At 36.7% G+C, this 25,736-nt stretch overlaps 1 long non-coding RNA gene across 2 annotated transcripts in view; it reads right to left on the bottom strand.

Annotated features, from left to right (window-relative positions):
- The window catches only part of LOC137479478 (uncharacterized), a 73,934-nt gene that overhangs the window by 23,283 nt on the left and 24,915 nt on the right, over window positions 1-25,736 (bottom strand). For both annotated transcript variants that reach the window (XR_011002278.1, XR_011002277.1), the window contains exon 3: window positions 23,294-23,416. This is a non-coding gene — a long non-coding RNA (uncharacterized lncRNA). The remainder of the gene's footprint in view (window positions 1-23,293; window positions 23,417-25,736) is intronic.

The following is a 25,736-nucleotide window of genomic DNA, read 5'->3' as shown; positions in this document are numbered from 1 at the left end:
TTTTTTTGGATTTACACTATCTTCCTGGATATATGCCCTCTTCTGTAACATATGGATTTTTGTCATTTTTAAATCCACCTATTTTATGTGTTTTATTATTAGATTAATAACTCAATTTCATGGAAAAGGAGAGAGAATAGAATTTATCTAAAAATACCTAGAATCATTACATCAGTTGTGTGACACAGGACATTGATAAGAAGGAAGGAGTTTCTGCTGATGAATGGAAAACAACAGAGCTGTTACTTCATTACTTGATATTTTTGTCATGGGTGTGATAAACGCTGCATCAACACCTTCATTAATATCTTGAGCACAAGGAGAAGGATATTAAATTATAGCAAACAAATTAATTCATCAATTCTTCCCTACCATGGATAAGCTTAACAAAATCAATGGTATCAATAGAATCTATATTTTATATCCTTGTAATTATGTCCAAAAAGATCAGAGCAGCTCTTGGATTAGCTATTTCTGCTAGATCTATCAGCTGTGAAATAGTTAACAAGAATGCTTTCCCTAGGCTCCCTCAGCAGCAGCACCCACAATGAAGGGGGCAGCACACGGTATCATTTTCTTGAAGCTACTGTTTCAAGCTGTCTGCAGATGCAGACAGAAATCACGGCAACTGCTTAGGCTCATTTGACATTTTGAAGGTTATCTTTGTAACCATAAGGAGAAGAAGCTTAATTACTTCTTCAATGAAAGCTCAGATTCTGAAGCACTATGGCACATTCAAAATGAACTATAATTGTGTAGCAATTTAGGTGACTGTATAATTACATTACACACTGGCCCCTTGCAAGATTCTGAATGTATGTCTAAGGTTGTAGACAGAAATGGGTGGTTCCTTTATTTGGAGGAGTGTGCAGGCCCCCTCTCCACACATTAAAATAGCAAAGGACTATGGAGCTAAACATGCTGCATTGTGCACTTATACATAAAAGTTTCGAGAGCTAAACTTCCATATCAGGACATCTCCTATGTATTTTAATGTGAAAGCTGAATTTTCTATGATCGAAGCATTTCCTATGGTATTTAACAGAAACTACTTCTGAGACTTGTTCTTTGGAAGCCTGGAAAGGCTCAAGAGGACTCTTAAGTGTTTCATCACAATACTGTAATTATACAATTAATTAAAATCCTCTCATCAAAATAAAACATCTTCAGCATGTTTCCTAGCTGCTGAGTTTCCAAAGTATACAGGAAGGCTTTCCCCAGCCTGTCTGCTGGACCCTCAAACCCTCGGAACTTTTCTCACCTCTTTCTATGAAGACTTTGGGTGCCAAACAACAGTTCAATATCAGTCAAGCACTAAGGAATGGGCATCCTACTTCAACAACCTGTGCATCTGTTCCCTTGCAACCTCCCCCTAGGGCACATATCCAAGGCATTCAGAAAACTGTTTCTGTGACACACTGTCTCCATGGCTGACCAGAGGAGTATGATCAAACTGCATACATCATTGGGAACTCAGCTAGAGTTTTCCACTGTCCTCAGGTGACTGAAATCTACTCTGTGATGGGAACCAAAGCACAGTAAATGGGGATAATCCAGAAATTCCATTCAAAAACACACCAAAACTGAAATAGTATCCAAACTAAAATACTAAAATAGGCACACCCATTCAGAAGCTAAAGTCTGGAGCCAGTTTGAGATCCTCTCCCTACGTAACACTTAGTGTATTTTTTTCCCCAAGTAAGATAATACCAGTATTAAAATATTAATAAGAGGAACAGAGACCAGCTGAGATTAACTGTAGGATAAAGGCAGACATGGTTTGCCAACAGTAAAGAATGTAGTTTATTTCAAATTGTAGCCTTTAACATTTGTTCTAGCAATGCTTTCTATATGATTTCTTTTCTCTGTATTGATTGTACTCTAACGTATAGCTATTGGGTTAATGAATTAATCAAAATTTAAAAGTAAAACTAATTAACAATTTCTACAGAAATGAAGAGGGACTTAGAGTGGAAACTGCCATACAATCTTATTCTAAACAGTTCCTAGTGCTCTTGGTAGAAGAGGAAACACTATTGATTTTGAAAACTATCATCTCATATTCCCTTAGTGTCACTCTAAATGTTCCATAAGGAATTAGGCCTGATGCTAAAAAAGCCATGCTTCCTGATTGTGCCAAGTGGGTTACCAGGTTCAGCAATGGGCTTCTCAGATAGGTCCATGATCTTTCCTCTTTATTTCATTTTCATATTAAGGTAAGGTTTTCTAGAATTAATACCCACAGTCCATCGTATCTTAAAAAATCCTAAAAGAAAATGAAACAGCTGAAGTTGAAATAGAAGAAAGTATGGGGCAAGAGATGCTAGTTCTTTTAATTCTTACATGCACTGTTTTGCTTTATACAAAAAAGTTTCAGTCCTACATTATTTTATGCAGCAGGCATAAAATTACCACGTTCATTTACAACATTTCAGTAAGTGGTAGTTTTCAGTCTATTCTTTTAACTAATGAAATTGTAAATTACATTACATTTACAAGTTACAATACTAAACTGGACAGCAATCTCCTTCCTAAAATGGATATATTTTTAAACTCCAATTTTTCATTTAGTCATAAAAATTAATACATAAAGAGATGGTGATGCAAACTGCTATTTGCCAAAATACAGTGTAAAGTTCAGTTCTCTTAAAGTATATAAACTGTTTAATTTGCGTGAATTTTTACACAGAATTAAAAACATTGCACTTATGTATAATATTAAACAGATTTCCAAATTTTTGCAAGTTCCCACATCTTGGCTGGTCTTCGACTGACTCTTTCATTCTGCTATGATATCAGCAGAACAATTATAATAGCACAAGAAAGCCATGTAAAGGACTGAGAAGATGATCAAAGGAGGCTCATATGTAAAATAAGATGGAAGGCATCTAATATTTTGTGTGCTCTGATCATTCACCAGTATTCGTAAATTTTTTAATATTTTTTCAGGTCTTTTTGATTTTGTGTATTCTATTAATTTCAATAGAATGTGCTCTAAACACTTCACAGGCATTAGGAGGGCACAGAAGTATTCAGCCTCAAGCATTAGCAGGGAGAGGAGCATTTCCCCAGGATGTGCAGTGTGCAGGTGTAGAACTACCATTTCTTAGTGAAGCCAGAATGCTACTACTTTTGATCTTCAGCTTTGTTATAGGTGAAAATTAAATACAAACCTTCTACCTTTCAGAAAGCATCATTTTTCTGTCCTGGTCAAAACCAGGGCTCAAAAGATAAAGACAGGGTAAAAATTATTCACTGTGTATTTGGCCAGCTGTGATATTAGTATTATTTAATGTTCCTGTAGATGCAACAATCCTTTTTGGGGGTTGCCCTGTGATTTTGTTCTCAGTCCATGCTTCCCTTCAGACCTTCCATTTCTGTTAGGTTAAACATCCTGCAAATTCTGGGGCTCAAATTTCCATTACCTTGTTCATTTTTACAGCATATCTGTTCATCACCTTCCCCACTACTTGTTCAAGAGCCCAGATTCCTCAACCAATTCCTCATGTCCTTTAGAAGAATCCCACATGCCCTCTTATGGCAAAACTTTGTGAGATGCATAAAGCTTCCAGCAAAATTCTAGATGCCTTCACAATACTTTGAAGTAAGAAATTCTCTATTATTGATGTTTGTGCATTGTATACTTTATCACAGAGAAAGGCTTCTTTTCTAGAGGAAGGGGAGCACCTCTTTTATTCACAGATTGACCTATTACTGAGGTAAGATATTTCCTCATTTTATTCCTTGCATGAGGAAAAATCTGGACACTAGCTCTCATACTTAATGGAATCCAATACAGCAGTTTTTCAGAATATGGTTCATTACCAGCAACAGCTCAAGAGAGAATGGAGATGTAATTGGGAAAAGTAAGAAAAATCACAAAATTTCAGCTTGACAAGACTCTTTTCAGTGATATTTATTTTAACATAAAATCACCATATTTTTGTTAAAAAAATAAATTAAAAAATAACCATAACCCTGCTGACTACTAAGCAGACAGATTATGGAATTTATTTTCTTCTACATGGAGGTAGAAGCAAGTTTTATTTTTCATGCTTCCACCTTAGAATAACTAAACTCTAAATAGACCTAAGGAGTAGGTACAAAGAAAGGCCAAAAGAAAAGCTTTGTCTTTGAGGAAAAATTACACAAGCCTAAAAAAGAGGCAGATAAATGCCCCAGACAGGTCCCATACCTGTGCTCCACACAGATTATCTGTGTGTTTTAGAGATTTAGCTGCATCTCACTCTGGTCCTATTGTACAGCCAAAAAGGTAAAGGACACCTATTACTTATTTTCTTTACTTCACAAAATCCCATGTATTAGAACTCCACAATGCCAGGAAATGGAGCAGGTAAAAAAATAACTGGGGATACTCTGAGATTCCCAGGTGATATACTGGTTCCTGCAGTGGGTTGGCAGTCTAATCCAAGAAAACGTATTTTGCACCTCTGCTGAATGAAACCTTGGGCATCTATGTTTAAAGAGCATAACAATAAAGTACGATCTGATCATACCAAGTAAATTCCTTGTATGCACTAACATCAGTAGAAAGAAAATTGAAACAGCAGGATGTGCTAGAGAAGACTCGACTTTAATTACAATGACTGTAATACATGGGAATCCTAAATTACTACATTATTACAAACTTTAACACAACCTGCTATCTGACTACATAGCCTTCACACTGATGACTTTTAAGCCTTCAAGGAAACAATAAACCCCATTTCCAGAAAATTGTGATTAGAAAGTAGCTTAGCAAAAAATTCTGGAAATGGGCTACTTGATTAGAACATGAAGTTATACAGATTTAAGGACTTGAATTATGGGCTAAGACACTCCTCTCAAATTACTTTAGAAGGAGGTTCTGTGAAGAGCATCTCCTCAATTCCTGTAGGCTTTAGAACTGCTACTTAACAAGGTGCCATAACAATATACAGCAGCGAACGCAATATGAGCAGTTGCAACAGTTCAGCATGGCAAGGAGAAAAGGAGAATGGGGAGGCAGCTGTACTAGTGGTGGAAAAATTCTTGTAAAACCTTTTGAAGGCAAGAGAGGTAGGTATCAATTAGCCTTTGAGAGGAATGTAGAGCACTGTTACAGATCTAATGAAAGCACCAACTACTTAAAAGAGAGAGTAGACCAACAAAACCAATTACTTATGCAGTACCGGGTTGCAATTGATGTTGCTCTTATGAAGTTACAATCTTTTCCACCTAGCAATGTAGGCTTTTATCAGCACTAACGTCTGAGCATTTGAAGAATATGATCTCTTCTGATACCCATCTGGAATATGAGAGGATGGAAAGCTGCCTTTGGATGCAAGATGATCACCTTATCTTGGGATATCCAGTAGTAGTCTTGGTCTTAGAAGGTAAATCAAGAACATCAAGCCCTGCTACTGCAATGGTTTTATTCAGGCAGAATCTATACTGATAACATTGGAAATATCTTGTCTGGTCTTTCACAGCAGGTGGAAATTAGAGGAACAGATATCAGCATGTAATAGAGCCAAGGGCCAGTGAATAAAAAAGCTCCTGCCAATGCTCCTGGGTCTTGAAGGAAATTCAAGGCAGTAAAAACACAGGGAACAAAGACACACTGAAACCTAGAGTGAAATGGAGCACAGTAATGCACTTTTTCCTTCAGCTGCTCCCCTCTAAATACAGGCTTTGCCCTTTGGACCACAGCTTGAAGGCAAAATGAGAGCTGAAGATCACCAGGAACATCCTTTGTAACTGCTACAGCAGCTTCCCCAACATAAGCCATGCATATTGCACAACAACTGCAGGACCCCAAAGGATAAAAAGGCAGAAACCCATACTACCTCTGACAATTCATGGATGAAATAATTACAGAGTTGGTGTGGAAACAGCTACACTGGACCTGTTTTGCAGCAGGATAAAATTTCTGAAAGGACTTCCTAAAACTAAATTTACAGTCAAGGTAACAGAAATCACAAATGTTTTCTAAGTAATGGCCTTTAATTCTCTGAAAATTAGGAATTTAAAGATTTACTATGTTTACTTAAACTTTGATTTTTGCAAATATTTACTAGATTCATTCTTGTAAGTTCCATATCATGGAGTCTGTTAATGTTTGGAGTAACTAAAACATGCCATCACCCAGAAATAAAGCTTGAGTGCTTCACCTGAGCTTGCTCTGTACAAAACCCCCTTTTTTTCTGCACTAACATGACTTATTTTTTTTATTAGTTAAAAGGTCAGCAAACATACAGGATACTCTGTCCAGTGACACTGAACAACACAAACATACCAGAATTGATTCGTAAGGTGTCTCATTTACCAATGTTCAGTGAACCAGAAACATCGTTTGTTAAGTGATGGATATTGACAACTCCACAAATGGCCATGAAGATGTCGTTTCATAAGAGCCCACATGCACAGGGCATCACTCACTCTGGAACAGCCCTTTGCCTCTTCCCCTCAGCAAGCTGTAAATCATGTCATTAAACAAGTGCTTCCAAAGCACAGTGATCTGTCATGATCCACTGAAGATACCAGTTATAATGCGGGCACTTAATCTGTCAGAGCTTGTGGTGATGCATTCAAGAGTGAGGATCCCCATGTTTAGCAGCCCGCCCATAAGTATTCAGTGACAGAAGTTAAATGGCAACCTGAATTATTTCTTTCATCATGTGAATCTATGGGACCATTACAGGCATTATTCTGAAAAAACAGAGGGTTGTTCTCAAGCTTACTTTCCTTCTTCACCATGAAGCCTATTTAATCTTTCTTTTAAAATTGTATGTCCGTCATTTCACATGTTCAGATTAGACTAATTGTTTTATCACTGTAAGCAAAACAGATTCTTTAAAAATGCTAATATCTGGATTTATTTTTGTAACATTATATGAAGGTTTACAACTGACAAATCAGATTTTTTTCATAACTTTGGTGGTATGAAGGCATTAGACAATTCATTTGAAATAAAGAAAACTCTGCCAGCAGCAATCTTCTTTTTTAACCATGTCATACTCCTGCCTCTCAAGTCCTGATAAAGAGGGGAAGGAAACCTGTCAAAGCAGCCTTTCAGATAAAGCTCCCATTTAGATGGGACCACTAGAGGGATGAATTAGAGAAGCATCATTAAACGCTCCTTGATTCTCATCTCCTGATACCCCATTTAGCTTTGTCAAGCCCACTCATTTCAGTTAAAAAAAAAACCTAAATTCCAGAATAAACATAAAATACATCTGCTCACTATAATAATCTTACTGTGTCATATATATAGAAAATTATGTTAGATTACAGTGTATCCACTGATACTATTTTTATTACTGTTATACTTTTAATCTGTACTCTGAAGAAACAACTTTCTACCCTGAAACCTGTAGAGCTGTTTTTTATCAAGAACTCCGTTGAAAGATAAAATAACTAACAGAATTTGGGTTTATAAGCATTATAAATTATATGCACACTGAAATATGAAGCAGAAAAACAATTTCTGTTCAAATTATATTGGTATAAGGCAAAAAAGACTGTCTACCAAGTATAAGAGGAAATCAGAATTCAGGGAGATGTAAGAAGTATTAAATTATATTGAAGTATTGATTTTTGGAAACCTAGATCTTTAAATCTGTGTGTTCTGTGCAATGAAATCGTAATTCACAGAATCACAGAATAGTTAGGGTTGGAAGGGACCCCTGGAGATCATCTATCCAAACCCCAAATACTGTACAGTTGCTATGGACTATGGGATCCTGTATTAATCAATACAGAGTATTCCTTTCTACTAATACTATAAAAACATCCTAAGAATTGTATAAAATTCTTTTGAATAATTAGGATTACTATAAAATTGAAGTGAAAATAAGCATTACAGACAGATCTTTTATGCCATAGTCTGAGATTAAAACTGTGATTACTGGAGAATCTATTTTGGCATACAGAAAAAGTAAGTCCCATTTTAAAATATAATCTTTAATTCTGATATACATAAAATTAAATCTGTAGAGACACTAATTTTTTTTTCCAAACATTCTTCAGGTGAAATATAAACATACCTTGGTTTTTTTTTGAGCTAGAAGTTCACATTAATTTCAGCAAGGATATAATCATTGCAAAGTCAGGACTACACTATGAATTTCATGTAAATTATTAAAGTTATTTGAACTATTTTTTAACTTCTGTTTTTATTTTAAAGGATAATTATTTACAGTCATTTGAATGTTTCACTACATCAAAACTGTATTTTCTAAGAAGGAATTCCCACAGAATTAAATCTGGGATTGAAATTGCTTGTGGCCAGTGTTGAATTTGGCAAATTTTTTTGACTGAATCCCAGAAATAAAATACCCTTATTTTTGCTATTTTTAAGACAAAATGTTTTAGTTTCAAAATAAGGACTGTAAACACCTAATTCATTTGAACTAAATCTTAGTATATATAAGAAGGCTGAAGAATGAAAAGAAAAAACTCAGTCATTTGAATGAAAATGAAAGTCTGCAGTTTCTATATAGATGAAAAATTCTAATTACTTTTAAGGTGACCACAAGCAAACTTATTTTAAAGTTTTTAATTAAGCTACAAAATTAAAATTTAACTACTTGTGTTATTCAAATTGGGAGGCTTAGTTACTGATTTAAACTTTTTTTTAATTTCCTAATGGTTGTGAAATTCAGCACAGAAGCTTTTCCAAATTGTATTTTCAGTCTCATCATGTTCTATCAGAGTCAATCAAATTGAAAGAAGACAAAAGATCAAAATTTATTTTTCAGATTGTAATTCCAGCCTATGTTAGGCACTTTCCAGATTTTAACCCCAGCTCACTCTCCCATACAAAGATCAACAAAATTGTTCAGAATAGCTGCTAGCAGGTTTTTCCAGGAGTTCTACAAATACTTCAAGCACATAGTACATGGCTTTTATATTACCTCGTCCATCTGACTAAACTGGAGGTGCAGCCTTCCCATTTTGAAACCTCTCAGCATGTTTCTAAGCCTTTTCTGCCAAAGGAAGATGTGTGACACACAGCAGGCGTGCAGTGCCATCCACTTCGGCACAGACTTACGAGGCTCCTCCAGCCTCAGTGGAAGGGAAGCACCCACTCTTAAGTCACTATTTCCTCTGTGAAGACATGGAAAGAGCAAGTGCCCCTGGAGGAGCAGGTAGGTGATAAGAAAAGATCAGCAGAAGGACCCTGGTCTCTCCATTGACCACAAAAGGTGCCTCAGTGACAAACTGTAAGTGCTGCTTTTTGATGGCTAATGAGTGGTAAGATGAACCTAACCCTGAGCATCTGAATCAAACCCAGTGCAGCTTGGAAAGGTAACTGCAGAAGTTAAAACACAACTTCAAAGCAGCTGGCATTCTCCTGAACCTTTCATTATGTTTCTGTTTTTTTCATTCTGCCCATCCATAAATCAATAGTTATATTTTAAAACAGTTTAATAAATATTTCCAAGGCTGTATGGTTTTTATTATATAGAATCAAAGACATTTCACCATTAGAAAAGTTCAGCTATATCATAATTGCCATGGCCATAGATTTTTTTCAACAAACAGGGCTTTGCCTTGTGTGAATCATTGGCATAGTGTACTTGAAATCTGCAACAAGCATCCACACATGCTCTTGATTTAGATAAAAGAAACCCACTGGCACGGTGTGGATGACTGCTAAGCAATATGTACCTCATGTGATGTCCTTTAACAGAAAGAGCACTCTATAGTACATAGACACAGGAGCAGGTAAAAAATTAGAGACAGACTGGGGCTGAAACACTAGAACACAGCTCCAGACATCAGCCCCCTACTTCTGAGACCCCACAGTCTTCCCCAGTTCTCCATATATTTGTCCTGACAATCCATACTGAGTTATCAGAGAATCTAAGCAGTGACTGCAAGAACTTACGATGACAATACAGCTTTAAGATTTGATACATAGTCTCATGCATCTAAGTGAACAGCACATCTGAACAAATATCTTCTTTGTCATTTACCCAGTTCTCATTCTCTAATTTCTAGACAAACAATTTTTGCTTTATTTTGGATGAACCATAGCCAGACCATATCAGAAGACTTGCGCAAGAGGTTGGTCTATGAGTCAGTAAGACTTACAAATTCAGGATCAAAGGAATCATAAATATTTAGTCAAAATAAAACAGACTAACCTTTAGAATTTTTAACTCATATATGTCACATCTTTTATAGATAAATTTGTCTTGAATTCTGACAAGCAAGTCTGGTGCCAGAGAAGAGCTATGTTGAAACCTGAGCCTGACTGTTATAATTGGGCTAGGGATGTGACAATCAGAAGGTGGGTTATGCAATTCACCTTCTACCTGTATTAGCTCTAGCATGACATGAGATTAAAATCTGAGAGGTAAGGAGTATCTATTTATTTCAGAGAAAATGGGAAGTACTGTCTTTGTCATATACTACTAAAGCATTCATTAGCAATAGTGGTTGTGCCTGGGGCAGCTCATGAGTGAAGACCTCATGAAATCAAAGTGTCCCCACATAATGTTTTTGCATATGATATACTTATCTAATTAAGAAGGAGGGAAAATTCTTGTTTGTTATTTAAACCAGCTCAGTAACATAAAAGTGAAATTATAAAGAATATTGTTGTTAGGGAGTTTGTTCTGTTTGAAAGCAATTTTCGAAGTCAAGTTTTTGAGAAAAATCTACCCTTCATTTCCCCAGATACAACCATTTGCTCGTCAGACTGCTATTGTCAGTTTTTCCTGCCCCTTCCTTTCAGCTACCCAGTTGGTGTCTCTTAATTCCTTCAAATATGTCCCTGAGAGTATTTAATTCAATGTGTTAAGTTTTCCTAATACTTTCTCAAAAATATTTGATATACTCTATGTTTTTCAGTCACCAGATGGTTGTCTTTCCCTTATCATACATCTATGTTGCCCATTCTTAATCACCCATTCATGGTACTTGGAGTTCACCTTGGTGGCGGTTCACAGATACATCTCCTGTGTTTTGGCTAACACAAAGATTCTGTAAGCTTTGCAGATGAGTATCTCCTTTACTCACACTTTTATTATTTCTGCCTTTTGTCTTTGTCCAATAGGTTCATCTTATTTGACCCTCCTTTACTCTGGGTAATTTGGGATTTTGTTCTGTCCTTCAAAAGGCACTGGCTCTTACCATAAAACAATTTTTTTTCCCCTCTCTGAGATTTTGTATTTTATAGCACTTTTTTCTATCCTTTTTCTTCACTTTTCTCCTATAGACTTTTCTCTTTTAGGACTCAATTTTCTCATTCTGCTCTTGAATTTAGTCTTAATACAGTTCTTTTAAATTAGCCTTCCTTCTTTCTCAACTAGCTCATAACTAAAAATAAAAATAATTTTAAAAAATAATCAGGAATTCCTAACTATACAATTTCTAATCTCAATCCAGCATGTCGACTGACTGTGGGTTAATGATACAAAGAGCAGTATCATCTTATTAAACTCTGAGCTCACATAGCTTCATTTACCACATGGGGCTCATACAGCATTGGCTGCCCAACTGAGTTTTCTTTAAGAACCTTTTCACTCAAGAATTATGAAACAGCATATGTCAGGATAGAGGATTTTATTCCCACATGAAGCAAGGACTGCAAAAATATTTAGGAACTAATCATCTCATGCACACCTGCGGATAGAAATTTCTCTCCCAGATGCATGTACTGGGCTATTGGAATGCTTCTTTCCGAGTGAGCACATAAACAGATTTCAGCTACACTCATTCTTTTGAAAAGTGGTTGTTTTTTTTTTTTTTTTCCGTGTGGTACAACATCTGATTTACAGATTTTTTGACATACAAAGGACCATTACAAACAACTGTTCTTTGTAAAAGTGGCCCACCTGAGGGTTTTGTTTTGTATTAAGTTATAGTACTTATGTTTTAGTCTAACTGCTGGTGTAGTACATGTAATTTTTCTGCTCAGAATTACAGATTCTATTATTCTGGGGAGGATAAAAGGTAAAGCCATATTTGTGCTCTCATTATTTTCTTTTCAGCAATAGTTTGCAGGCTAGGAAGTCCAGTGAACTCTCTGTGCCTCTTGTGAAGATACAATCAGTTAAGTACTCATGACTCTCTCAGTCAACCAGCACCCAAATTACTTGTTCTGTGTAATTTTGTCCTACCTTTTAAGCACTGACCTATTCCAAGTCTTTTTAAACTTAGGAGCAATTGTCTAGGGAAAAGAGTGATTTCTGGTGTCATTTCAGCTACTTGCAAATTAAACCTTAAGAGGTCCCTCTACCACTAGTGATAAGATAAACAATGTGACTTTGGAAGCATTTTTATCAAGAGAATCTTGATGGTTAGTTCATGAATCCTTAAGATCCATGTTATTCTGATAAGCTTTTTCAACATTTATTGCTATTTCAGGTCTCTGTTACAAGTGGGACATCCTAGTTTGTTATTCTGTCTTTTTATCTCTCACATGAATAAATTACAGTCCTCTGCTTCTTATCACAGAAAACATTCCACTGATCATCTGGGGAACACAAAATATTTTTTTCAGTCTATAAATTATTCTTATAGAAACTCTGATAACTAGCAAGACAGTTGGTTTTGTTTTGAGTTTTGTATGTGCCTTTTTTGACAGCATTTGTCTAAAATAATCACATGTGGTCTATCAAATTTTAGTTTTGTCATTAGAGCTGTCAGTCTTTCATAAAACATATTTTTAAACACATATGCATACACACAATAAACTCTTTGCAGTGTCTTGGCTAAGGAGTGTGAATGACAAATATACCTGACTGTTCTCCTATGGTGTTTTCTTACTGTTCATTGGCTGAAAAAGTGATTTCATGGTAGAAGGTTGGAAAATGACCTCCTGTAATGATGAAATTTGCATAAATAAATGCTGATTGCACAAAACGAATAATGTGCAGTGAGTATCATCACAATAAGTTGTCTCCTACTGACACAGAGTCTAAGTTAGAAGTGTACAATTATGCAAATCAAACTAATGCCAGTTTCTCATTACTGTCGTGGTGGAGGCAAGCACATATCCTCCACAGACAGCTTGATGCTGGGACACAAGCCAAAATGTTTGGTTTTGCTGACACAGCAACTGAGTCAACAAAAATAGGATATAATAGTAATACATCAGAGGAATCCATATCAGGACAGACCTGAAACTTAATGGACTGTGAATCTTTTGTCTGCAGAGAGGCCTTTCACTGGTATTGACCCATAGTACGCCTCCTTCCACTTTTGCCGATTTTATAGAAATAGATTACAGAAGCAATTGCTTTTTGGAGCTGAAATGTCTGCAAAACAGTCTATTAGCTTTCCTTATAGCAGATGAGATGACATTTATAAATACTTAAATAATGCCATGTATCCCACGTTTAAAAACTTCCCAGAATAATTCACAAGCTGCTTGTGGTTGCTTGATCTAATGTTTATGTGAAGTCTTGTTATGACACCACTGGGATTTTCAAACATTGCCACTTTTCTTGTGCCATTTAAAAAATATTCAGACAAAGATATTCTATTTTTCTTAAAAAAAAAAAAAAAAAAAAAAAAAAAAAAAAAAAGCAGCAATTACCATTACTATGAGGGACTGGATATAAAAATGGGTTGATAGCTCCTTGCAGAGTGGTGCTAACCCTTGAGACCACGTACAGCATTGGTACTATGAGCCACTGAAGAAGAATCTAGGGCTTTATCACTTCAATTTCTCACCCTTCTTATTCAAGTAATTATAACTTGTTTGAACTTATCTGCCTGTTTGACTTCCATATATTTTCTGGCATGCAATTCAGAAATATCAAGTTAAGGCTGAGCTCACAGTTTGAAATTAACACCACCCAATGCACACACAGTTCCAGTAGAGGAGTTTGCTGCTCAACAAAATTCAGCATTAGGGGAGAAATATGACTTTGCTCAAAGACAAATTGAAAGGTACTCCAATTGACTTGAAATAAAGGAACAAGAAAACTAAACAAACAAACAAGGCCCAACAACATGCAAAACCCCCACTAAAACCAGCCGTCATTTTATAAAACAATCAGATCAGCTGACATCAACTGAAATACATTGTATTCTGTGAAAGCAGTTTCTGTGATCTCTCCTCCTTGGAAGAACCACTCCAAACTACACAGCATGTAAAAAAAAATACCTTAAATTTTAGCTGCAGATAATCATCTGAGTCAGAGCAATTAACTATATCTGTAAGAACTGACAGTTCAAACACTTCTGAAAGTCTTCCTGAGGTAAGACGTCTGCATTGCTGTTGCCACTGTTGTTGCAGTGACAGCACTAGCAATCAAAAAAAAAAGGTTTAATAGAGACAAAGTCTCTTCCATCTTATGTCAGGGTACTTGTACAGGTTCTGCTACAAATAGAAACAAAACAGGCCCTTCCTTTTATACCTCCTCCTTGCTAATTCACTACCACTTCCAGTTAAGCACACTGGGAGTGTTGATGAAGCCAGAAAGTTGGCACAGTTCTGCATAGCTGCCTTTGGAGGCAAAGATGCTCTGCTGGACATCCCTTTTTAAGAAATCAGATATCCTTGCTGATAATGGTTTGGTCACTTCTGAGATGCTCCTCAAACCAGAGAAGTTACACATTGACCTTTAAAAATACTGTTGGTTTGCTTTAGGAACATAAAAATGCATTCAATGCTGAGTATTTAAGAAAAAATCTGATGAAAGGAAGACACCTTTCAGAAGAAAATAGAAAATATTTTAAACTGTCTCCATGCATCATGCTTCTTTGAACTTACTCAAAATCAACACAGTGCTGTATTATCCAACTATGACTAAGGATAAATTTTCTGCAAAGCAAATTATTTTTAGCAAGGTGATTCATCATACATTTATTGCTCTATTACCGATGCCTCATTTTATGGCTGCAATGCCAGGAAAGCAGAGCTATAAGTGAAAACATATAAACATCCAGTTCCTCAGCCTTTCTTCAGCTGTGAGTTCACAGTTTAATGGGTTTCATCTCAAAGTGAAAGGTAAAATATAGAGGGTAAAGTCCAAGGTAAAAATTGGTGCCCAACTTGTGTTAAAATGGAAACTTGGTTAGACGAGGGACAATATTACACATATTAGCAACGGAATTTTATCATAGTAGGTGTGTGTGTGTGTGTTCCCTGACAATCATTTTTCTAACTGTTGCCAATTTCAAGAAACTGACAAGGAATGTCATAGAGATTTTTTGAATATTTCATGAAGCCAGGTTGCTAAGCATGTATTTCTGTGAAGGAACCAATATTAAAGGAAACCTCCATATACATCCTAATTTCAGGAAAAGCTCCAAAGTTAATTCTATATTTTTCTTACCCTAAAGGTAACCAAAGAGCTCTAGGAGAGCAGGCTTCATAGGCAGTGCCTGCAGCCCTGGGCAGATGTGGCCTGTGGTGCACCCAGCAATCTGTTCCTGCCAGCACCAGGTCTTACAGACCCACAAAGCTTTCCCTCCTATCCAGATCAAAAAGTGGCCCCAGGGTATTTCTTTATTCTGTTGGACAGCTTCATAGGAGAGATTTTATTATGGCAATTTCCACCTGTTCTCAGAAGTTTTGAAGTCTCCTCACAGAACCCATAGTTTTCTTTATTTTTATGTTGCCAGTTTAAAACTGTCAAGTTTTACCTTGGCTTATAATAAAGTTTAAAATAGAGCACGCATACTGCAATTTTCTCTTGTTGCAGCATGGACATGTCATCACTCCCATCTACTGCCTCTTTCTCACAGCAGCCTCTACTCTCCCCTTTCAAATCTAATTCCCTCAATTCAATGATGTTGAAGGGCCAGGAGGATCTCAAAATAAAAATGTTCAGGCAGTAAAGTTGGAGAGAAACTAAAAGAAACTTGGTTTACTTAACAGGAAAGTAGCATTTATGAAGCTTCTGCTGAATGCCATATGCTTTCTATCCCCCCAAAAATGTTTCCTAACATCCCAAGCTTATAATAGACATGTACATTTAGCTGACCTTTATCTTGCTTGTGTCATATTGATCTATCAGTGAATCCATACTAAAAGATAGCAGTCTGAGACAGTAAAAAAGTAAAAGCCATTGAGATGGATAGCTGCAGCTAAAAATGTAGTTTCATGGGGACACTTAGTGCAAAGAATTGTAGATTTGTGTCAGGCAGGGCAGAAGTAACCCCTTCAGAGCTCACTGCTGCAAACACCCCGTCCACAGATGACCTGCCTTCAGAATAGATGTCTCAGTATTGATTTCCACAGTTTCAGAACAACAGGAAAAGCAAAATGAAAGTTTCTTTGCAGAATACTAAAAGTAATTTATGTTCTTCTTTTGATTCCATCTCTGTATTTTCTTTATGGTTCACAGTACAAGTGCTTATTTTAAAAATTCATTCCTGACTCAGAAAGAAAGCACAGAGTTGAAGATCTTTGGGAGTACAGAGCAAGAAATGAGCCACAAAATGAAATGAAACAAAACAAAAATGCATTAGGATTTAGTGGTAAGTCATTACACAGCAAAGTTTGTATTTTAAACACAGACACACTCCTTGTTCTGGTAGCTTATAATGCTATAAATCTAGCAGCAATATGAAAAGGAAAATGAGTTGTGAAGATACTCTTATTACAACACGATAACATTGGCTCCATATGACCTATGTTCCTGAAGTCTACCTAAAATAGTTTTCCTATGTTATAATAAAATAATGCTTTTAAGATTATTCAGGGTTATGACCAAAAGACTTATCTAAGTGATATAAATGCTAACACCCCTCTCATTCAGATCTATGCTTCCAGGACCATACTTCCAGTTTGAGCACATAGTTTTCCTTCTCTCTTTAAAAATAGAAATTTTAACAGAAGGGGAACAGCAGTTATTCTCTGTGAAATGCCTACAGGTGTCATAAGGTCCTGTCTGTCTCTGCCTCTCCACTGGGAAGTCACTGGAGCTTTGTGTTGGACAAAGGTAATCAAGTAATGGGACTTGGGAATTAAATCTGAGCTCCCTGGTAAACACACTTCTTTTCAGGACTGTTATGCCAGGCTATCTCAAGAGTCAGTCAAATACAACCTAATTTCTTATAGTTGCCTAACAGTTTCAAACATTCCTTTATTCTCATGACACTTACTTTGTTTGCATTTAATTGTACTTGCAATTGCTTTGGGTTTTTTCTTTTTTTTTTCTTTTTTTTTTTTCTTTTTTTTTTTTTAATAAAAAGTTAAGACAATCTTTGGATATCACCAGCTGGAAGAATAATGTCTCATGTCATGACAGCAATCCAGTCTCCCTTAAATGCTTACAATTTCTCCAAGAGCTGAGACTGTATATACAAGCTTGTGTTTCCTCTGCCTACCACCAGATGCCTGATTTGTTGCAATAGCAGAGCCAGTTATATTTTATAGCCAATAGACTAGCTGCCATCTCTGAGCAGAAAGATGACTTTTCAAAGGACAGCATTTGAGGAAAATTTTGCCTACCAGTTCTCAAAAGACCGTTCAGTGTGTTGATCTGTCAGCAGTTTTTGCCACGTGAACCTTATAGAACGAACTAAAATCTTCAGAAGAGCAATTTCTCTTGAAGCTGCTAAGGGACAGCATAAATGAAATGTCTTCTAAGGTTAAAAAGTGTGGGATTTTCCCTGAGTTCCTGCTTGCAATGGCAGAGGATGGTATGTTAAGGTCCTTGTAGTCTTTGCAAGCTAACATTTTTACAGCTCTTCTCTTTCTGATGGTTTAGCCTTTAGCACTCAGAAACACTCAAACCCGTTACTCCCACTTCTGCACACCACTGAGATCTACAAAGTACCTTTAGAAGATGTTCATAGAAACTGAAACTCATAACCTTATCACAGATCCAGGTGAAACACTGGTTATGGCCCACCACACTCTTCTCATACACCCTCCTGTTTACAGCCTCTCACTTCTCTGCTCCTCAGCTTCTACTTCCCTTCTCTCTGGCTGTCCAGCCCATGAATCAAGGAGTTGATGCCATGGACTAACCCCCACAGCCACAGAGCCTGATGAAATGCTTGAGCTGGCCTGACACCTGGTCACTGCTGAAGCTGCCCTGTTGTGCTGGTGCCCTGCTCCTGCCTCACTGCCCCTCCTGCCATCAGGGTTCACCGACCATGCAGGGAGTCAAAGCAGCCCAACAAGACAGAAAAACTATCAGACAGTCAACTATCTAAGTACTCTTCTGGCATCAGAGTGAGCTGTCTCGGCTCACCAAGGGATTCAGAGGAGCTGAGGAAAGAGACAAGGCCACATGCCAGTGGAAGAGAGCAGGACCTGTCCATGCTAGTGCTGTTACGCTGCCTCTGCCAACAGTTGTGTCTAATAATACTTCACTGGGGAATTTGTTTGCTCTTTTTCAGATTTGATAAAAACTTCAAATAAAACCTATTAATTCTCCTTAGAACTTTTACTTCTCTGGAGTACTTCAGAACACTTTCCTAATAGCACACAATTGTTGGATATTTGGAGATTTGGCCATTTACAACAAATTGAGCATCTGAGAGCAGGATGAGGGAGAATGAGCCCATGCCAAGAGCCTAAGAGCCTCCTGGAATAGTTTTTGGATTTATAGACTTTTATGGCAAGCTGTGATGGTATAGGATGTCATTTTACCATCTAGTGAACTATATACTGATGAGGACAGTGTCCTCATAGCAACCATTTGAAAAAACAATTCACATATTTTGTACCAAACTAAATTCATATGATCACTAAAAAGAAAGAATACAGCTATTAGCAGAAAAACATTTTTACAAAATGGCCCCTCCCCAATGATCCTTCATCCTTTACCCACACACCAGATTTACTGAAAACCTTCCAGAGCTAATTCAGGAATTCAATAACTAATGGATACTAAAAATCATGGACTCAATAAAGACATTAGTTTTATGGCCCATTACAGTCCTCTTACTGTACATCCTACTGATCTCTCTCCACGCGCTGGTGCTAAATTGCAGTTTCTGTCTCCACTCCACAGGAATTCTCTCTAGCTAACACTCATCCATAGAAAAACCCTTTTCTTTCAAGTTGTCAAATCAATTAACATAATTAAGTTACACTAAAACAATTGTTTCTGTCATTAGCTGGGAGTTTACTGCTTCTACAGTCATACTTCTACAGCTACTTTAATTTAGTCAAAAGAAATGGTGTACTGAAAGGAGATTTTTCATATTTTTTCTCTTCCTCCATAATTTCTTTTTCTACTTATACCACAGAATTCAGCTGCTCTGGATGAAAGCTCCAGGAGAAGTTGAGACAGTTCACAATAGCCCTGTCTGGCCAGGGAAAGATATAGAAACCAGACAGCTGGTCAGACCAGTTAGAGAGCACCCTGAGCCAGGGAAGGGAAAGGAAACAAAGCAGGCAAAGCAGCGACCACAGCAGCACTGCAGGCCTCCCACTGCACTTGGAATGCTGAGGACATCACAACCCACACCTCCCTCCTCAAAGGCTTTCTCCACTGCCCTGGCTCAGAAACAAATGACACAAGTTCCCACTGAGAAGGATTGTTTCACAGACCTGAATATTTGAAGTAATTCCTTCTCTCTAAATGACACACTTTCATCAATTTCAATGAAAGTTTATTTTTCATATCTCCTCAATTTGAATTTCAAGCTGTTCTATATCCAATTATTTCTCTAAGTGACTCTCAATCAAAGAATTGTCCTGATTATGACATTAATTCTCCAATATGTTTGCCACCAAGCTAAGCTGGCCATGGTCCTTCCAGGTAAAACCCAGAACCCTTTTTTTAACAGATATATTGTGAAAGGATTGTGTAAAGTGTGTAAGGTAGCACATACATGGTTGAAACATACAAAAAAAATTTAAAAGGGGGCAGAAGGAACAAGGGAGGGGAGTGTAATTTTAAGAGAAGAATTTCAGTTGTGCAAGGAAAAACAAAATTTGAATTAGTTTTTTCTAATTAAAAGGGGATTGGATGAAAGTATAATTTCTGAAGGCATAGCCCTAAAGGTGATGAAATCATGTCCAAAGCATATCAAATCATAATATATTGGCAAAATCTGTGTCTAATCACATAGGTGGTTATCACTACCTTAACATTCAGATAAATCTGTCAAAGGTCAAGATGTATTTTGCAAAAAACATGCTAGAAAACTTCTAATAAACCCTTAAAGACCATACACAGCATCACACACAAAATCACTAGGTTGCATGAGACCTCTAAGATCATTGAGTCCAACCCAAGTTGTAACACGACCTCAACTAAACTATGGCACTGAGTGCCACATTCATTCTTTTTTTAAACACATAGCACAAGTGGCATGAATTTAATTGTAATTGCTTTTCTTACCAGGTCAAAAAAAAATCTCTTCATTAAAAGAAAATATCTGACTGATATATATACTTGTATCACTGTGACTGCAGAACAACTAAGGAAACAAGTTCTTGTTGCCTATCTCCACTTCTATGAATAATTACACAAGCATTAATTTTTAGCATTTTATTCATGAGAGAGGTACCACTGACTTATGAGTTCAGCACATCAACAGAGATAAGAACAAGCTTTTCAAGAACTGGGCCTAAAAGGTTGTTGTTTTTTTTTTTTAATTATGATACACCTACAAAAAAAAAGAATACTAAGGCAGCAAGATATGCAAAAAAGCATGCTATTGGAAATCCAACCTTTTGGTGATAAAAGATTATTAATGTCTCTCTTTCTCAGCATTCTTCTCCTCTAGGGAGGAAGCAGAGGCCACAGAACAAAACATTTTGCATGTTAAAGCTACTTAGGGACAGAGCATTTTATCCTCTGTTCACTGCTTTCTCAGACATCACACGCAAGTATACCTACAGCATTTTAAAATGGAAATTAGGAACAGTTTTTTCAGCTTTTAAGTCTGGGAAGTGCATTGCCTAAGACCAGTTAGAAATTATTCACAATATAGTCAATTTATTGTCACTATGAGATTTAGCATTAACAGAGTTTAAGGCTAGACTTGGTGCCGCTCCATTTAAAAATATTTCTTTACTGCTCTAAAAAATATTTGTTTACTGCTCTAGAAGCCTCAAGAAGTATCCAAGCATAGCTATCAACATCTACACCCAACATACTCTGAGAATATTACTGGGAGCACTGAATTCTTGACAGCAATGCTGAGAAGAGCAGCACCCAAACGATCTTTTGTAAGATAATGTATTACACCCTTCATCATCATCCTCACTCCTGGGATTTCTCTCAGATGAGGCATCAAAATAATGAGTTGGTGTCCCCAAACATCCATGTTTTCAAGCAAGTTAGTTAAATTATTCAAAATAACAAATGAATTTTAAATTTAGGAGAAAGAAAGAGACCAAGAAGGACAAGTACTGCTCATAGCACTGAATGTGCATATTTGCATGGAGTGTAGTGCTTCATTATTTAAATAATTTCCTTGCTGCCCGAGCACTCTGAATAGATGGTGCTATAAATGGCATAATTCAAGCTGTTATTAATGAAAGAAGCTTTATATGATACACAAAATCCAAGATGGGATCCTGAAATGGAAAGAAGAAGCAAACAGAGACAAAGAGAACACTACAATTTTTTTTCTTCAAAATAAACCTGATTTGATCATATAAGTGTAATTTTTGTCTTTTGAACTGTCCTGGTAATAAAACTATAAATTAAAGGACAATAACACAAACTAGCAGAAAAAGAATAACTCAGCCCTGTACTGTCTCTTCCTCCCTCAGTTCTTTCATTCCCCTCTCTACCAGCTTTCACAGTCACCTGAATCCTTTTTCCTGACTCATATGATCATGTGTTAGTCAGTTTTCATTAAACTAACTTCTTTTTGCTATTCCCATGCTCCATTACATTCTGCCTTGTTCCTGTGAAGTAATGATGAGTCAGTAGGGAAAGAGGAAATAAGCAATCAAAATTAGAACTGCAGGCACATGATGAGCATCATTAAGAGCTCACTTCTTCCTTTCACTCTCCTGACAACTCTGTTATTTTCTCATGTTCTAATTTCACTGAATGATCAAGACAACATATATTTAGTTAGCACTCAGGCCACTGTAGTCCTGAAGATCCCTGATTCCATTCATTTCAGTCCTTCACAGGATTCATATTTATTTCACCCATTTCCCTGCACATTTTCCCAACCATCCCATTGTGATGAAGGCAGAAAAGAGAAAAAACAACCTCTCTCTCTTCTAAAGTTGTTCCACAACATAATGAAGAATTAAAGATTACTTATGCCAGAGCAAGGCAACAAGAAGGAGCATGACCTCCCTCCATTTATAGTATTCATTTAACACTCTCTATTCTAGGAGCTGGGACACTACCTAGCAGTCCATGCTCTGGAAATTGCACATATTTAACAAGTGTCACATAGTGCTGTGAGGGCTGTGGAGCAGGGACTGAAACCAAGACATTACTCTCTTCCTGGCAACATCCAAATCCCTAGGTAACAGTGCTATAATCTCGTAGGCTCCATTTTATTCAGTCTTTTAACCCTTTTATTGTGTTTTTGTTGGGTTGTTTCAGGGTTTGGGGTTTTTTACTTACTGCAACAGCCTTACTAGATAGCTGTCTCTGGAATAGTGTGCAGTCTAAAAGCGTCAAGTTACAGGTATGTAAAGAGTCAGATTCACACTCTGCATATGTACATTAACCAGTGATACATTATTTAAAAGGGAAAAAGTGACCATCCTAAAAAGGAAAATACGTCTTGAAAGAAAAGCATAGTCATATATCTTAAAGCCAGTATTCCAAGCTGTGAAAACTATGGAAAAAGAAGTGCTTGATACATATCCAGCATTAATAAATTCCCTTTTTGGTTACTTTGCATGAGTTCTTGTTCCCTCTGCAACCCTTTTAGGACGTGTCTGACTCTGCAGTAATACAGAATTTGCATACTTAGAAGACTCTAGCTAAGGGGATCTAAATGGTTTATTGCTTTTCAGCTTGAGTGTTTTGCTGCTGTCTCATCATTGGCCTGCCTATACTTAATTATTTTGTGGTTCTATTGGTATTTTACAATCTGCATTTCTGGATGTCACTATGTCAGATGAAAGATGCTGAAGTCCTCGCCTCAATGAAATGATTGCAAATTCCACTTAGGAAGCTTGAAACAATAGCTGAGAAAATATGTCAAAAAGATAAACAGAGATCATAAGGAAAATAAACTTAAATTTGAGATGCAGATTTTAGTTCCACAATTTAATACTATGACTTGAGTGAAGTTTTTCTTGGTTTATAACAGTGTAGGAAAGACAAGATATCATCTTATAAAGATCTTTTGGGGCAATACTTTTAGGACCTGAAAGCATTTCAGGATTTTACCTCCTTAACCTCCATTCTAAACAGAAGATCTTGGCAGTACGTCATAAAGAGGAAATTACCTGTACTGGTTTGTGTGTCTGTTTTTCAAAACAGCCTGACAGCTGCAGAGAGAATGCTGATCCATTTGACACACGGCATATTAAGTTGGTCAGCTAAATATGTGAACCATGAAACACTGATGCCTGTTAAAAGAAGCAAGTGCTTCAAATTAATCAGCTGAAATCTGAAATATTGTACTTTATAGTATTAACACTTTATAAATAACAGCCATTATTTCTAGTCAGTTCCTCCGTGCAAACAGAAAATGTCATTAGCCATGTTTTGGCCGGGTTCTTTGTCTAATTTCTACAGCTAAGGTGGCAAAAAGGTTATTACAAGTAATAGCAAATTTAAAGTTTTATTAGCAGTAAACTGCAGAAGCTAATGGTGATGCCAACACTAGATAAAATCATTGTCACAGTTAATTTTGAACTCTTTATTTCAAACTTAATAATAGGAAACTCAATGGAGAGGATATTACACGGCCCATATCACTCACGAGTGCCGCAGGCCTGAGTAACTTGTTATTTTGCTCATGAGTGAAATAAAATTCAGATTATACTGCCTGCTATCAGGGGCACTGCTTTAATTGAGGGTACATGCATGGTGATGAAGGAGTACCAAGTAGGTTTTCTCAAATGTTAGAGGAATGATCTTTGTGGTTCTGACTGTGACTTGTCAAATCACCTCTCCAGTACCATTGCATTTTTAAAGTTCTTTCTATTCCCTCTTAGATCTTAAAGAGTGGTTAGGTATGGTGTTCACTTTTGTCAGGGATTATGTGAAACTGCTCCTGTAACATCCAGGTGCCTGCAAACATCTGCTGTTCATTTGCTACACGAGGAGAAAACAATGGAGTATCTGTGTCTTAGTCAGTTTATCATGTATGCCAGCCAATACAAACTACTCCTTCACCCTGAGACATCCTCACAATCAGAAATAAATAATACAAAATATACTCCTCCTCCTTACCTTAGATTTATTCAGAAAATAGGTGTTTCCAAGAACTGGTAGCACATAAGAATTCCTATTCTTTTACTGAAGTAGATTTCTTTTCTATTCAACCATTTATTGTTCTACTTCACTGGATGGCACAAATCACAGTGTTCCCTATCTGGATTTGGGAAAGTTTTCTTCATAATTATCTGAAAGCTAAATTTTCATTTTTATATCCTGTACTACTGGTTAGGAAGGTCTGGCTTCTAATCAGATTACATTTTTCCAATACTTGCTAAACCTTGCAAATGCTTTTCTTCAGCCAAATCTACCTGGCCAGTTACAAACCAATTACTCACCTACCACTGAAATCAACAGAAGAATTTTTTGCTGATCTTAGCAGGAACTAGGTGAGGTCTTTAAATAAAAAGGGCTGTAAATTTCCTTTTTATTTATGAATGTGCAATAGAAGAAAATGTCCTACACCTTCTAATCAACCATAGCCAGGACTGTCGCTGTTGCACTTCTAGGCAATTGCTGACAGCATTTTCACAAGATTACTAGAGATGTATTTATCAGCTTTCATTATCAAGCTCCATATCCAGCAGAATTAACAAGAAGTAAAAGCAGCATTACATGTTTGACAAACTGAAACCCTGACAACACGTGACTGTAAGCACAATGCATTTCCATGTAAGATGCTCAGACAAGCTTTTTCCCCAGTAGTACAGCTAGATCAGTGTGGTGTTCCACTGAAGCTGATTTAAGCAAGCAAAAAGAGGCAATAGTTGCAATTGTAACATCGCATTGCTCAGTGTAGACATATTGTGAGGGATCATTTCTGATGTGCTGAGAGTGAAAAATGAAGTGCTGAGCTAATAAGTTGGTTTTTTTAGTTTCAGAATTTTTACTCATAATATTTCTCCAGTGCAACCAACAGGAGAATTTAGTGATCAAATCTCATACAATACCAATACTGTACCTACATCTCTGGGAGCCCATGTTGAGCCACTAAGTAATTAAGTGATAGCTAAATTAGTCCTAAAATTACAATACAGATATCTCCTGAAATAACTACTATAAAACTATTTTTACTGAGGAGACTATTTAAAGCCCTATAGAGACCATTAAGGATTTTCTGCAATCCAGCACATGTGCATTGACCCAGGCTGACCATCATCCCTCTAAATAAAATCTTCATCTTTCTAATGGAATGAAGGACCGTCTTTCGTAGCCATACCACAATGACTCTCTCACAAATGCCTCAGACAGGATGGGCTTATGCTCATAATTCCATCTTTCCTAAAGAATACTATTTTTCTCCCCATGATGTGTAGGAGATGACAAAGATGGCTCCTTATCAAAATGTCTTTCTTCTAAAAGGAGACAAGACATTGATGCACTGGAAATCAAACTTTTTCCACCTTCAAAAAGGGACAGAACAGAGTTTAAGAGGCTACCATAGCTTCATCTCCTTAAATTAAGAGAGAATTTAGTCAAGAAAAAATTTAATCCATTGTTAGGAGT

Source organism: Anomalospiza imberbis, chromosome 9 (assembly GCF_031753505.1).
Source record: "Anomalospiza imberbis isolate Cuckoo-Finch-1a 21T00152 chromosome 9, ASM3175350v1, whole genome shotgun sequence".
Taxonomy (NCBI): domain Eukaryota; kingdom Metazoa; phylum Chordata; class Aves; order Passeriformes; family Viduidae; genus Anomalospiza; species Anomalospiza imberbis.
This window is presented reverse-complemented; position numbering and strand designations above follow the sequence as displayed.